Source organism: Drosophila takahashii, chromosome 3R, assembly GCF_030179915.1.
Source record: "Drosophila takahashii strain IR98-3 E-12201 chromosome 3R, DtakHiC1v2, whole genome shotgun sequence".
In the NCBI taxonomy this organism is placed as follows: Eukaryota; Metazoa; Arthropoda; class Insecta; order Diptera; family Drosophilidae; genus Drosophila; species Drosophila takahashii.
In genome coordinates this window covers 40,122,070-40,135,968 of record NC_091681.1, presented here as the reverse complement: position 1 = coordinate 40,135,968, position 13,899 = coordinate 40,122,070, and positions in this window count along the sequence as shown.

The window sequence follows — 13,899 nt, the reverse complement described above, 5'->3', positions numbered from 1 at the left end:
TTTTTTCAAGGTAGGTACTTTTAAGGAGTGTTCGGTTAAGGATTGCCAGAGATCCTTAACTCTTTCGCAACCGAAGCCCTGCAATCTGCATGTTGGCTTACCTTCCCATCCTCATAACGAAGGAATTTGTCAACTCTCTTTGTGGATGGCGACTCCGTGCTGTGCATAATAAGTTGAATGAGACTTTTTCACTTCATAACGCGCATAAAAAGTTCCTCTTTTTGCGAAGTAGGTCTGGGCTTGGGCTGTAAGTATGGGCATGGGTATGGGAAGGGGTCTTGGCTTGGAGCTTGGACCATTCTTGACTGGCCCTCTCAACCTCCCAAGTGACGACGGAGAAAGGCACTTGAACTGCACTCTTTTTCTTCCATTCCTCATTTTCTTTCTTTTTGCAGGCCTGTGTCTTCTTTGGCCTTTGCATTGTTACGGGAAAATTGTGCGCATGCGCAAATGCGATCAAGAGCAAGATGCGGAGGACAGGGAAAATCCCCGCCGACCGCAGCAGGAAAAACAGAGCAAAAGGCCGCGCGCGCGAAATGTAGGAAAATATTGTGTGAAAAGTCGGTCCGGATGGGTGGATAGGTGGATAGTTGGTTAGAGAGTTGAATGCCCGACTCTTTCTAGAGGAGGTGACGTTTGGTTAATGAAGGGTTTTGCTAGGTCGTCTTTCCGTTTTCCCTGCCCCAACATTTTCCTCCTCCCCTCCGTTTTTGGTAAGTGGGAAGCCTCACCTGTCGGTGGCAGGCCAAGTTCTCAGGATCGCCGCCTGGGAAAGCACTTAAATGGTTATTCATGCCCAGCTTAGCCAGCTTTTCCTCCTCTGGCCAAGGAAATTGTCTCTGTCGCTCTGGCTCGATCTGTCCATTGCGGTTTTCCGCGGGCCTCTCAGTTTGGCTGCAGGAAGCTGTGGCAACCGCAATCTTGGCCTGGCCCGTATACGTAATTCGCCCGACCAAGAAGGAACTCGCGCTCAAACCACATTTGCCAGTTGCGAGTGGGTCTAGGCAATGTCAGGCATCTGCTGCTGTTGCAAATTGCTGAAGGAAACGCACGAGTGCCGCAGGAGAGAGTTGGCAGCAGCACTAGTAGTATTAGCCATGTTGCACTGAGAAAAAAATGGTCATTCTGTACGTGCAACTAATTATCTAACTGCTTTTAAATCTTACTAAAAGTTAATGCAATCATAAGTATATCTGTGTGAAAATATGTATAAAATGTTGAACCTTTTTCCCTACACAATGCCTGTGGTAAATTTCTGGTATTTACTATATGCTTTTACCATGCAATACTAGTAAAATTAGATTTTTCCGAATTCTTTCGATCATCGTTTCATATCAAGTTTTTTTGGGAGTAGGTTACCAAGTCTTCTTTCTTACAGCCATAGTTACCAGTAGTAAAATAGGGGACACCTAATTCTCCTTCTTAAATATTAATAGAACAAGTTGAATAATTTTCTCCCTGTGCAGCGACAGTTGCTCTCTTTTGGTTCATTCAACCCGACAGACACGAGAGCCTTCCAGCTGGGGATAGCTGGAGCTGTGGAGCTGCGGACTATGGAGCTATGGCCATGGCTATGGCTGCATAGATGGATGAATGGCTGAATGGCTGGATGTGTGGATGGACGGATGGTTCTGTTTAGCCGCTCGGTTTCTAGCTGCTTGGCTGACTGCAGTGGGCAGAGCAGCAGGCGCAGCTACTGAAACACTGAAACTGCAGCTAATATTGCCACTGGGAGGTAGGTTCGATATGACCACACCACATGCCAGCAGAACCAGAGAGGACTTGGATATACTTGGATATCTTGGGCAGTGGCCCCCTGTTTTGGCCTCGAATTGCAAAAGCCGAAAGCATGTTTTACAAATGGATTTCATGTTCAGTGCGTTATGTTTCTCGGAAAGGATTTCTTGTCATGGCCATGTCTGGTCGTCGATCGTCGTCGTCTTGGCTGGCTGCTTGCGAAATAAACTCAAATGAAATGCAATGAAATGAAATGCGACAAAGGCCGTAAGCAGGGGCATTCAAATGGCCAGTGAGTCGTTGACACGCCGCTTAAAAAAAAACAGAAGTTCATCTGCGGGTGAAGAAGGGACAAAGAACTCGGTCTTCTTCGGAGGAATCCCCATCCCATACCACCGTTTTCAGATCCTGCCAGTCCACCTCGGTGGTCAGTCAGTCTGTAATCTCCACCACATCCAGGTCAAATGCATGTCAAAGTCATTAAAATGAAACGAAGCCGAGTTCTTGGCTCCTGAATCTCGAGGCAATCTTTCTGGATTTCTGACTTCGAGGAAGGGCCGCGGGCACGGAACACAAGGAGTGCGTAATAAAATGCAATCAAAATGAAGAAACAATCGTTTTATGGCTTTCCCACAACGAAAAATTCGTCCAGAAAATGTTTTATGTATCAGGAAACTGCGAAGGGTTAATGACTAAGGGACCTTTTGCCGAGTCGCGCTGCTGGTCGAATATTTCAAAGGAAATGTTTTCAGAACCGATCTGAAGATAAGGGAATATGGCGAAGGAGCGAGACCATAATAAACCCTCCAAGATAAATATACAGCGCTTCCATTGATACAATACATTGAATTCAATTGAAGCTGAACAAAAAACAAAAAGCTGGGCATAACAAAAAACGTTATATTACCCTAGCAAATTTGTTGATAAATAAAAATGTTGGTTCCTTTGTTATGAAATGACTTTTGTAATGCAACATTTTCTTTTATTACCCAAAAATGATTTTTAACGAAAAATAAAAATGTTCAGATCTAAAAATATGATTTCCTAAAAGTGTTTTCTTTAGTCCCCAAAAAGAATCCAAAATCTGTAAGACGCGGTATTTTTACACCCTATCACCCAAAATAATAAATCCTTTCATTTTCCGGATGTTTTAAGAAATGTATTATTTTTGACCCTTTTTATATTTTTTAAAAGGGGTTACATCATGATTTTTTGCGAAAAGAGGTTAAAAATAAAAATGTTTTGGTTTGATTGTCAATAGATTGGAAATTTATTTACGAGCTCAACAAGGTATGACACTTAATATTTGGATTATTATTTCCATTGTGTCGAAAATAACGAACTGGATTAAGTTATAAAATGATACTTTGTAATGTAAAATTTTTATCAGGAATAAAAAATTCTCCATCTTTTTAAACCCCGTTTCGCCTTAGGGCTCCGAAACATACAGTATGCAAATTAAAGAGAGCGGCAATCAAAATTCAACTCCCGTTCCGAAGGATTGATCGCCACGTCCCGTCGGATGACATATTATTTAGCAAATTGAAAATATCTTTCGGTTGGCAATTCGCACGTTACAATTACCTCTTTCTCCGCGGATCCCCCCGAAAACCCCCGTCCCTGCCTTGTTTTTGCACCCTCTAAGCCCCCGAAGCGGAGCGAAAAGGGATCGCGTTTATTGTTTTCTTCCATCGCGAGCTGCTTTTTTTCTGGGCTGGGCCCACTGCTGCCTGCACACACATTGGAATGCAAATCAAAAGGGGGAAATGGGGAGGGGGGAGGGCTATAAAAGTATCCTCTGATGATACACACACTCACTCGAAAGCGGGAGAAACGCGCAGCCAGAGAATAAATAACTTTGCTGAGATCCCCCTTCGCGGCATTTGCCAGTGGATACACACGGCTGACTCTGACAGCGATCCTCGAGGTCTGGACTCCGATTCCATCCCATGCCATCCTATATCCCATCCCATACCATCCCATTCCATCCCAGCGAAGGCAGTTCCAGTACCCTGCACCCTGTGGCGGACCAATTGTGCCAAGGTGGCACGTCCTCGGGTAGCATGGGTAGTATGCTCCCTGCTCTCCCTGCTCTGATATTTTGTTCGGTTCCCGATGCCTTCCAGCAAGTGCTTGAGATTTCCTATATACATGCCACGGCCTTCTGCACTGGGAAAAAACTGTTATGACAATTTATATTATCATGTTTTTAATCATTTTTAGTTTTTATGAATAGTATTTAAGACCTTAAACTATTTTCTATATAATTTTTTATTTAATTTAGTTTTTATTTTTATTTTATTTATTTTTTATTTTATTATTTTTTGTTTTTATTTTTTTACAGTTATTTAGTATTTATTTTATATTATGTTTTTTTTATCTTAGCGTTACAAGTTGTACAAACTTATGAATTAGTACGCTAGTCACTACAATTAAATAGGTTACATTTTTAGTTTTAAGTACTGAATTTTTTGCAGTGCACCTACCCCACTCCTTGAAGCTCCCCCATACCGGCGAGTCCCCGGCTGAGTGGCTTAAAGTGGCGCAACAGATAATGAAAGTCAATGTCTGTGCAAGGGTACAGGATACGCTGTTTGCTCACCTCCCCTCCATTCCCTTCGTTCTTCCCGATGCCTTCGCCCTGTTGCCTGTTTCTTTGGGTTCTTCTCCTTTCCTCTGGTCTCTCTGTTTTCTTTGCCCCTGGTAAATACGATATATCGGGGGGCAGAGATACCATAACACAGCGTACAAAGAGCTGGCTTTGTGCTCGGTGCCCCGAGGGGTGGCAGGCGGTGCGGGGAGGGACGTGGACGACCATCGCCATCTTCGTGACTCGCTGTAATTTCCTACAATCTCTACAGTTTTCCCATTGTCCCGTAATTACATCCAAGTGTCCTGCCAGAGTACAGTCGCTACTCAAATAGCATACCCCTCCACTCGACTTGAGTTATTTGCTCGTAATCCCCAGTCCAACGGCCAGGTGTTTGTGTCAACGTCCACGTCTATTTGAAGAGGATCGAGGATCGAGGCAACCCTCGAGATCTTGAGAAACATCAAATTGTATCTAAATACGTCTGCGATTGATCCTTGCTGCGGGGCAAAGGATCGAATCGGAACGTGGGAAGAATGGAGCAAAGCAAAAAGGGGAATGATTTTGTATTCCTGTGTGAAAGAGTTGCGTTCCGCAGGATAACCAAGCGACGAAGTCAAGGGCCATTAGGCCGGGAGCCTGGCGAAGAAATCAAAATAAAAATTTAATTTCGAATTGGTTCCCCCCGCGCAACCCCTCCCTTCTTTTTAAAGCAACAGATCATGGGAAATATTTCTCGATTGCCCCCGAAAACCAGTTGAACGAGCCCTGTGATTGCAGACTGGGTTTTGTTTTTTACGAGGGAGGGTGAAAGTGGCTCGCTTGGCCGGCCAACTTGTTGGCCGTCCTCGATTAGGGTCAGGATAATGGCCAGGATCCTGGACAAGCCGGGGGCCACAGGTGCAAGGTCCTGCGAGTCGGTAGTCGGGGGTTGATAAGCAGCCAAGTAGCGTGAAAATTATGCAACTTTCTGTGGGAAGCAGCTCACCAGGGCAACCAATTGGGCAATTCGGCGTTTCATGGTAATTTCACGGATCTCAAGGTCCTGGCTACCGGGGACGGGGACTCACGCAACCTGCTCGGTTCACACGGGGTCAACGTAGCGCCAATGTGCACTGTCACATCCGATCCCAGGCGAAAAGAGATGGAGGTACGGGGCGAGAGCGGGATGGCGACATTTCCGGATTTGAGGGTCCAAAAAGGGCCAGCTCCACAACGGCCAAAGTGTCATTAGGCAAAGTACACTTAAATAAATAAGAGGACTGCTCCCTTGTAACAATACATTTTTTCTAAAATAGCACGAGCATGCGTTTTCTCTTTTTAATGCTTTAATTCAAAAAAACCTATGTTAATATTAAAAATAATAATAATTAATTAATACTTTATATTTCATTGTTTTAAGAAATATTTATAAAATTGACTGTTAACTTTAGAAAAGTTATGTTCGAGTACTCTCTAGTATTTATTTAATCTGATGGTAATATTCACAAAGTTTTTATACCCGTTACTCGTAGAGTAAAAGGGTATATTAGATTCGTGCAAAAGTATGTAACAGGTAGAAGGAAGCGTTTCCGACCCTATAAACTATATATATTCTTGATCGGGATCACTAGCCGAGTCGATCTAGCCATGTCCGTCTGTCCGTCTGTCCGTCTGTCCGTCTGTCCGTCTGTCCGTCTGTCCGTCTGTCCGTCTGTCTGTCCGTCTGTCTGTCTGTATGAACGCTGAGATCTCGGAAACTATAAAAGCTAGAAGATTGACATTTTGCATGCAGATTCTAGGAGTTCCTACGCAGCGCAAGTTTGTTTCAAAAGGGTGCCACGCCCCCTCTAACGCCCACAATCGCTTATATACGATTTTAAAAATTTCAATATTTTGGAAAAGTAAAAATGCAGTTTTATTGTGTTTATCAATACCTATCGAAATGTAGAAGAAATTTTTTAAATCGGACCATTCGTTAAAAAGTTACGGCGGATCAAAGTTTTTCTCCATCTCTTTCGCACTCCCTTTAGCTGAGTAACGGGTATCTGATAGTCGGGGCACCCGACTATAGCGTTCTCTCTTGTTTTTTTTAATCTTTAACAAGATTTTTCTGAGTGCCAGCGAATGGCATTAGAAGCTGTTGACGGTTGATTGTGGATTGTGTGCGGAAGTTCCCACCAGACGGTGATTATGACGCAACACAATTTTTGGGACAGTTGCAGGTGATTGGAGCTGGAAGTTGGATCTTTCAGCAGATCTTGCGATGACGTTCGCATGGGACGCTAATTAAAAAGGAATTTCTTGGCCTCTTGCCTTCGCTGCTTTTTTTTTTGTGGCTTACAGCTCGTACAGCAACGGCAATTAGAAATGGGGAAAGGAAAGGGGGCTGAAAATCAGGAAAGTGCTAATTTAGTAATCACAAGTCAGCAGTCGCCAGCGAAGACAGCCTAAAAAGTGTGTTTCTCCGAGAACCGGTTGGGGTCCAAGGGGTCCTCAGGAGAGATAAGCTCAGCTCTGCTGCCACGCCCTTTTTCTCTAGCTCCTCTCTAACGGTGCAGAGGTGTGAAATTGTTGTTGCTCTTGATTGGATATCTGTGTTGGATCAGGTGGCACTGTGGCGATCGCAGCTTGACGTCATGAGACCACAATTGATCCTCCCCAAGCCGAGAAGAAATCAACGATCCCAACGGAACCCAGAGAAGATCCCGGGGTAAGTCGATAATTTAGAAATCTTTTGTCCGCCAGCTGTATTGACTGGATTTTCCTGGGGAAAAGCTATATGTCCGCTGTGATCCCTTGTACCCCAGTCATCATCAGGTGGTAGCTGCCTTTTTCTATTTTTCAGGCACTCTTTTGTGTTTGCTTTTCTCGTGTGTGAAAAGTCATTTTTCCTGTACATCAATTAATGAGGGAAAACATTGTTTGCTGGCATGAGGGGTTCCTTGGGGATTTTATCTTTATAATATTGGGATTATGTATACTATGGAACAGTGCTTTGATTATTTTGAATATTAGTAATGACTACAATACAATACACTTTTAAAATACATTCATTTGGTAACTTTATAATTGAGATAGTTTCATGTTCAACAGGTGGTATTCTACCCCTATTAATAAAAAAGAACTATTGTTTGTTTAGGGAGGAGTTCCTTTGGATTATCGACGTGTAAAAGGGATAATCTGTAGAAAGTCAATTCCAATCCACTCGATACATCACTCATTTCCAGGGACTCTCGCCCCAACCTCACATGCTGAAGAGCTGACAAACTTTTCGGGCTGGCAAACAAGCATTAATATTCCTCAAAATGGGACAAGGGAATCCTAAACTAATTTACAACACGTGTAATCGCCCGGAGGTCGCTGACCGAGCGCGTTCTCATTCTCTGGCCATTCTCGTTCCTGTTCCAGGCCAAAGGCAAACATCTTTTCTAACCGCCTAGATTGACAATCGAGATTGAAACGCACACATGCTCGGGATGCGAAGACACACAGATACAAAGTGTATCTGTGGAAGCGAAAAGCAGCGGAGCGTGAAAAGGTAAGGAATCGCTGCCGCAGAGAACGAGAGGGAGAAAGGAGCCTACGGACAAATAGAAGCACGAAACCCAGTAAAACGAAACCCAGAGAATGGAATTGTAAATAGCAATAAGTACAGAAAACCCAGGGGGTTGGGGAAAGGGGGTCCGCGGGGTTTCGGCTAGGGATCGTATCCGCATAGGGTAGCGTCATAAATAATATTGTTTACACAAATGGTTCACGGCGATGAGAGCGACTCCTGTGCGATGGCCGAAACGAATATTCCATACCGCCACGTCTTTTCCGCCTTTTGGGCCTTTATTTTGGGTCAACGGATCCGCTTCCAAACGATCCTACGCATCCCAGCTAAAAATAGACGCGATGAGCTCAAGTCATCTTGTTTACGAGAAGAGTGGTAAACACGAGAAAGTTTCACGATCGCCAAGGAGGAGGAACCTAAATTCTAGCTAAGCCCAACGCATGTGAACTGAAAAAAATTATAGAACTTTTAAGAGTCGAGTTACAGATAAAAAAAATTTCACAAATTTTTCAACCATTACTAATTCTTGTGTTATCAACATTACTATTTACGAACATTTTTAAAAAAGCTTTTTACAGGAAGTTCCCCCATAGGACAGGAAATGCCACAGATTTTCTGCTGAAATTTCTTTATCCGGGATATCACAGAAATCTCTTGAAGAAATTGTGGGCTTTGTTAATAATTATATTAAAAGAAATTTTTGTAAAACTCCGAAATATAAAGGAATAAATTTATTTTAATATCGATTATATGGAATTACTGTTTATTAATTTTGTAAAATTCAAATTAACGGCGTAGATTTATGTGTGTATTGGCTAAACTTCTTATTTTTAAATATCCTTTATTTAAAATACAGCTTTAATAGAGCTTTAGGGATAAATATTACAGGTAGTTAGTTAATTTAAACACAGAAGTAAATTCGTTAGGTTTAGTATGAGTGTTTTCGCCGAGTGTAGCCATGAGGCGAGTGCGTGCCTTAAAGGGGCCAAGGGGGTCTCAGGAGGGTTGGGAGGGGCCAGGCCGGCGCTGTAAAAGGGGAGCAGGCTTAAAGCCAAAACAACAACAGGTAGAAATCAAATAGAAAACGGAATAGGCAAAGAGACAAGGCGAACGGAGGAAAAAGCGAGGGCAGCGCAGAGGCAGCGCAGCGGCAGCATAACGAGCGGCAGGCACTCACACAGATACACACGCACACACACGCAAGAGCCTAGACAGCCGAGCACACAGAGAAACACGAGCGGAGAGAAGAGCTCGGTTTGCCTATGTGCCAAGGCGTTTCGAGTTTCATTTTATGTTTTGACCCCTTTTAAGTTCAAGAACCCTTTTCCTCACAACATAGCAAACACACATGCGCAGGGCCGCCCTCTCTCGCTCTCTCACTCTTTCGCTCTCCACCGCCAACGATCATTGGAGACTTGGGGATCGGCTCCACTCTCACCAATACCAGGAAACAGCTCTGGGAGAGCGGGAGCCTGAGCGCCAGAGAGCAACTCTCCAAGCGGAAAGCTCAGCTCAGTGGAGAGTTGGAGAGCAGGGATTGTTATTGTTTTGAGGTGGGATTTCTGTGTTGCTTGTTGTTTTTTCTTTTCTTGGGCGCAACAAGTGTATTTCGACTTTTGATTTATGCCTGCGGATTCCGCTCTCGAAATCGAGCGGTTCGCTCTGCACTGAGCGGAATTATTAATTGATTGATGAACACTAATTATGTTAATTGGTTAATGAAATGCAATGTGTCAAGCGCTGAGCTCGTGGCTCAATTGCGGCGATCGAAGCGGAGCTCTTCCGTCCTTTCCTTGCCAGTAAAAGCTTTTCAGTACAGTCAAAGCTTGCTATAAGAGAATATTTATATTTAAATTATTTGTTAGTTTAGTAGTTTTCATAAAAAATTAGACAATAATCGCTTACAAAAAATAAGTTCCCAATATCTTAGCATTGCAAAAAAATAAATCATACGCCGTGTTGACGGAACTATCTCAGGATTAAAGTTTATTTTCAAAAATTCAGTCTTCTTATAAATATTAATAGTATTTATCGACATATCATCAATATTTTCTTATATCACTTTGTATATAGCAAAGTGATCCTCACGTTAAAGTTATGGAGCTGGGATTGCACTCCCCTTTTCATCCGCTTTGCAGGTACTGCAGTTAGGAGTGAGTCACTCTCAGGAGAAAAAGCTCTTTGGAGCAAGTGCTTTTGGGGAAAGCGATCGCAAAGGGCGTTGTCTGTGCCTGCTGATGTCATTGCAATGGGGATATCCAGATATCTGGGGACCCAACTCCGAGTATCGGGTGTCGTTGTATCTGTTACGAATGAACAGTTACATCCTCCGCGCAAAATCTAACAGATACTAGAAACCAACACTCCCAAACAGCTGTCTAAAAACACCGTTCATGGTCATTGTGCCATAAATGGCAAACGAAACGAAATTGAAATTAAGCAAATGAGTGGGAAACCAGACGCTGAAGCAACCAAGGAGAAGAACACCGAGGCAGCAGCAGCAGCAATAGCACAACAGCAACAGCAACAGCAACCTCAACAGCAGCAACTTCGGAAAACAAGTTGATGAAGTCGAGGTCCAAAAGCCGAATCAAAATCCGAATCCACTAGACGAAGGCGGATGCGCACCTAGAAGCCAAATGAGGAACTCTAGCGGATGCTGTGCCTCTTCAACTGGGCCAAAATCAAAGCAACTTCAACGGCGACGTTGATCACCAGTGCACACTGAAAACAAAAAGTGTCCTGAATCAGTAACTTTACTTTAAAGTGAAAAGGTAAGTAAAGCAAAACGAGAGAATTAAATTTAAATATCTTAAGGGAAATACAAATTGTTTAAAAGGAAAAGGAGTAATTATTTTTACAGTGTACAGGCCGTGAGTTAACCACATTGGGTTGGCGGTTGGTTTGGCCCACATGTCCCACGCTTCCATTTACATACTCGCACTCACACAGGCGCACGTATTAAGATCCAAGCTAACGGTAACTTTACGCAACTTTACAATCCCAAGACAAGAATGCAGCGCAAAGGAAAGAAATCAAACCCGAGAGATACGAAGAAAAGAGCGGCGGAGAAAGGGTTTTCTTTCAAATCAACGGGTATCATAAAAATAAATAAAAATAAAAATGCGCGACGCTTTCAACATAAAGAGAAAGAAACAGAATGAAAAGGGGGTAAAGGGGTTTCCGAAGGGAAAATAAAAGTGGGGGGTGGGGGAGGGTTAGCGGGACAAGGCGACGCATGTAAATTGCCGGCCATGTAAAGTTTACTTTCCACTTTTGGGCGAAGCGTCAGGTGCGCCGCCTGCCAAACGGATAACGCTTTCGGTGCTTTGGGCGTGTGCCCATTTGTCGGAACCCCCATACCACCCAACGCCCCCTCCCCCCTTTTGAATTCCCTTTAAAGTCATATATATATATATATATACAGAAAAAAACCCCATTGGATTGCCTGCAGCAACTGCAACAGGTTCGTAAATAACCATCAAGTTGCGGGCGTAGCTCTGGGCCAAAGTCCTAAACGCGTCTCAGGTTTCAGGGCAGCGATCAACAGCTTACACTGAGAGAAAGGTTATTAGCAAAATTTTAAGGATTAACTATTTAATAGTATTTTTGTGATTTATATATTTGTTTTATTATAGGTTAATCTTGACTAGCACTTCTAGATTACCTTAGTTATAGCTAATTTTTTATTTTCTTTAGATTATTTTGGTCAGTGCTTTAACAGGTTACGGCCTTTAAAGCCACAATAACCCGAGAAGAAAGCCCATCGTCCAAGTCGGACTCGAAAAATCCAGACTCGCCGCTCTACCGCCAGTCGTACGCATTTGAAGCGTTTTTACTGTTTACTGTTACGACTCTCGAAAGCGAAGATCGCTGCTCCTCACTTCCCACTTCTCCACTTCGCCGCTCCCCCTCTCCTCCTCTCTGCTCCCAGTTCAACGACCGAAAAACGGACAGACCCTGCCCCCCGAATCCCCCTCTTCCCATATTCGGGGGCCCCTTCTTCGACGCGGTTCTTCCTGACTGCCTTGCCTTTTCTTCTGGCTGTTCGCCTGCTGGTTCGTCTAGCTTTCTATTGTCTGATGATTGCCCAAAAAGAAAGAAAGACAAAAACTGCTCGTGGGTTTTAACCCTATGAAATGCTGGGAAGAAGAAATGGGAATGGGAATGGAAATGGGAATAGAGATGGGAATGGTTAGACCGTCTCTCTCACGCTCTCGCATTCCATAACCAAGGTAACATTTACGATGGTCTCTTCTACCGCTGAGGATTAATAATGAGCCGATGCCCCGATCTCTTGCCGAAAATGTCCAGAGAGCAGTGCCGCGGAGATTCTTGGAGCGAGGGTTCCGCCGGTCATTGACTTTCTAATTGTGGCCAAGGGATAGCAGTAGGCGCACTGTGTGGGATTCCTATAATATGATTAATGGCATTCTGCGATGGATTCCCATTAAAAGTCCTCAACGTTTAGGAGATCAATTATAAGGTGATCAAGAAAGATCACTCAAAAATCAGATAGGTTACTGTGAAACAATAACTTATATTTATTTATTAAAACAGCTTTGATTTCACAAAAAGACTATTAAATCACTCAATGTAGAATTATCTGTTCATATTTCTCTGTAAGAAGATCCATCATTTATTCAAAAACAGTTCTCTGAAAACTACACTTGACTTTCAGGCATTCCTTATTAGCATGCAAGCAGTCCAGCCTGCCATTAAAATCATCTACCCGGCCAATAAAATCAGTTGACAAATTATGCAACAGGCTTGAAAAGCACCACCACCTGAGTGACGAATCATGGGAAAATGTCAACTGCGGCGGGAGAAATCCCAGGGGGTTGAGTTGTGGGTTTCACTGTAACAGGTTCACGCATAGTGCACCGCACAAATCCAGCCGGGGTGTCGTAAATAAGCCACCGTAACGCCCTTGCCTAGGAGAGCTCATTAAAATTCCATGTGAAAATTGCCATAAAATCTATTTTGATTTCTACATCACACGTATTACACAGAGGAAAAATATTAGCTCCTGTTTCATAGCGAACGATCTTAGGATTATCAAGCATTACAATATATTTAGTTTTTCATTGCTTTTATTGGCTTTAGTTTGAACAACATATTAGGAACTTCATTGAATTTTTGTTATATATTTTATTCAGTAGTTTAAGAAAGAACAAAATTGCCAATTCCATTGTCTTTACTATCATGAGTTGTTAAATCATAACTTAAGGAGAATCTCCTTTTATTTCTTAAATTACGTTTCTCCATGTGCACCCTTATTTTTCCCTTAACAAAAGGGGTGCCAAAAGTTTTCGCTGCGAGATTTTCCACGGGTCAATAGAAATGGCGTAGGGATCTGTAAGTTCTGAATGGTGAGAGCCTCCCCCGACACGAAAACATAATTGTAATTATTCACCCCTCGCAGTCGTAGTCATGTGAAGGCATTTCCGCTCGCCTTTGTCCCGTTGGCACTTCCGAGTCCCGCACCCAAAAACCCAGAAGTCAATTGTCAAACGCTCACCCTCGCCGCCGAGGATTGGACCGCTGACCCTCGCGTCCAAGTGTCCGGAAATGAGATGCAAATATATGTGGGACTCGGCTCGGATCGGATCGGAACGGGTCCTTCAGAGGCCACCCCCCTCACAGTTGAGTGGGCATGTTTAAGGAGGTGCGCCCATGAGGGTTGCTCATCTGCCTGGCATAACACGCCTTATAGCGTATAACATATGCACGAAGATCCCCAGCGGGAGGGTAAGAAAATTGTCTTGGCCTTCTGCACGTGTGTTTTCCACGGCAGCAAAGAGGAAGGGAAATAATGAAAATAATGAAAATCGCGTTGCTTGAGTGCGCTTGTGGCGCGTAATTTGGAACCCTAGATCATGCTTATCGCGTCTTAAATATCTGGGCTGCCATTTAGTGGAAATTATGCAAAGTTGGGATGGTCTAGGTGCAGTCTATAAGAAGTAAATGGGTTTTACCTATCCACAGGTGCCTTTGTCTTCCTTTTTTCCTGGGAATAACTTTCTTGTATATC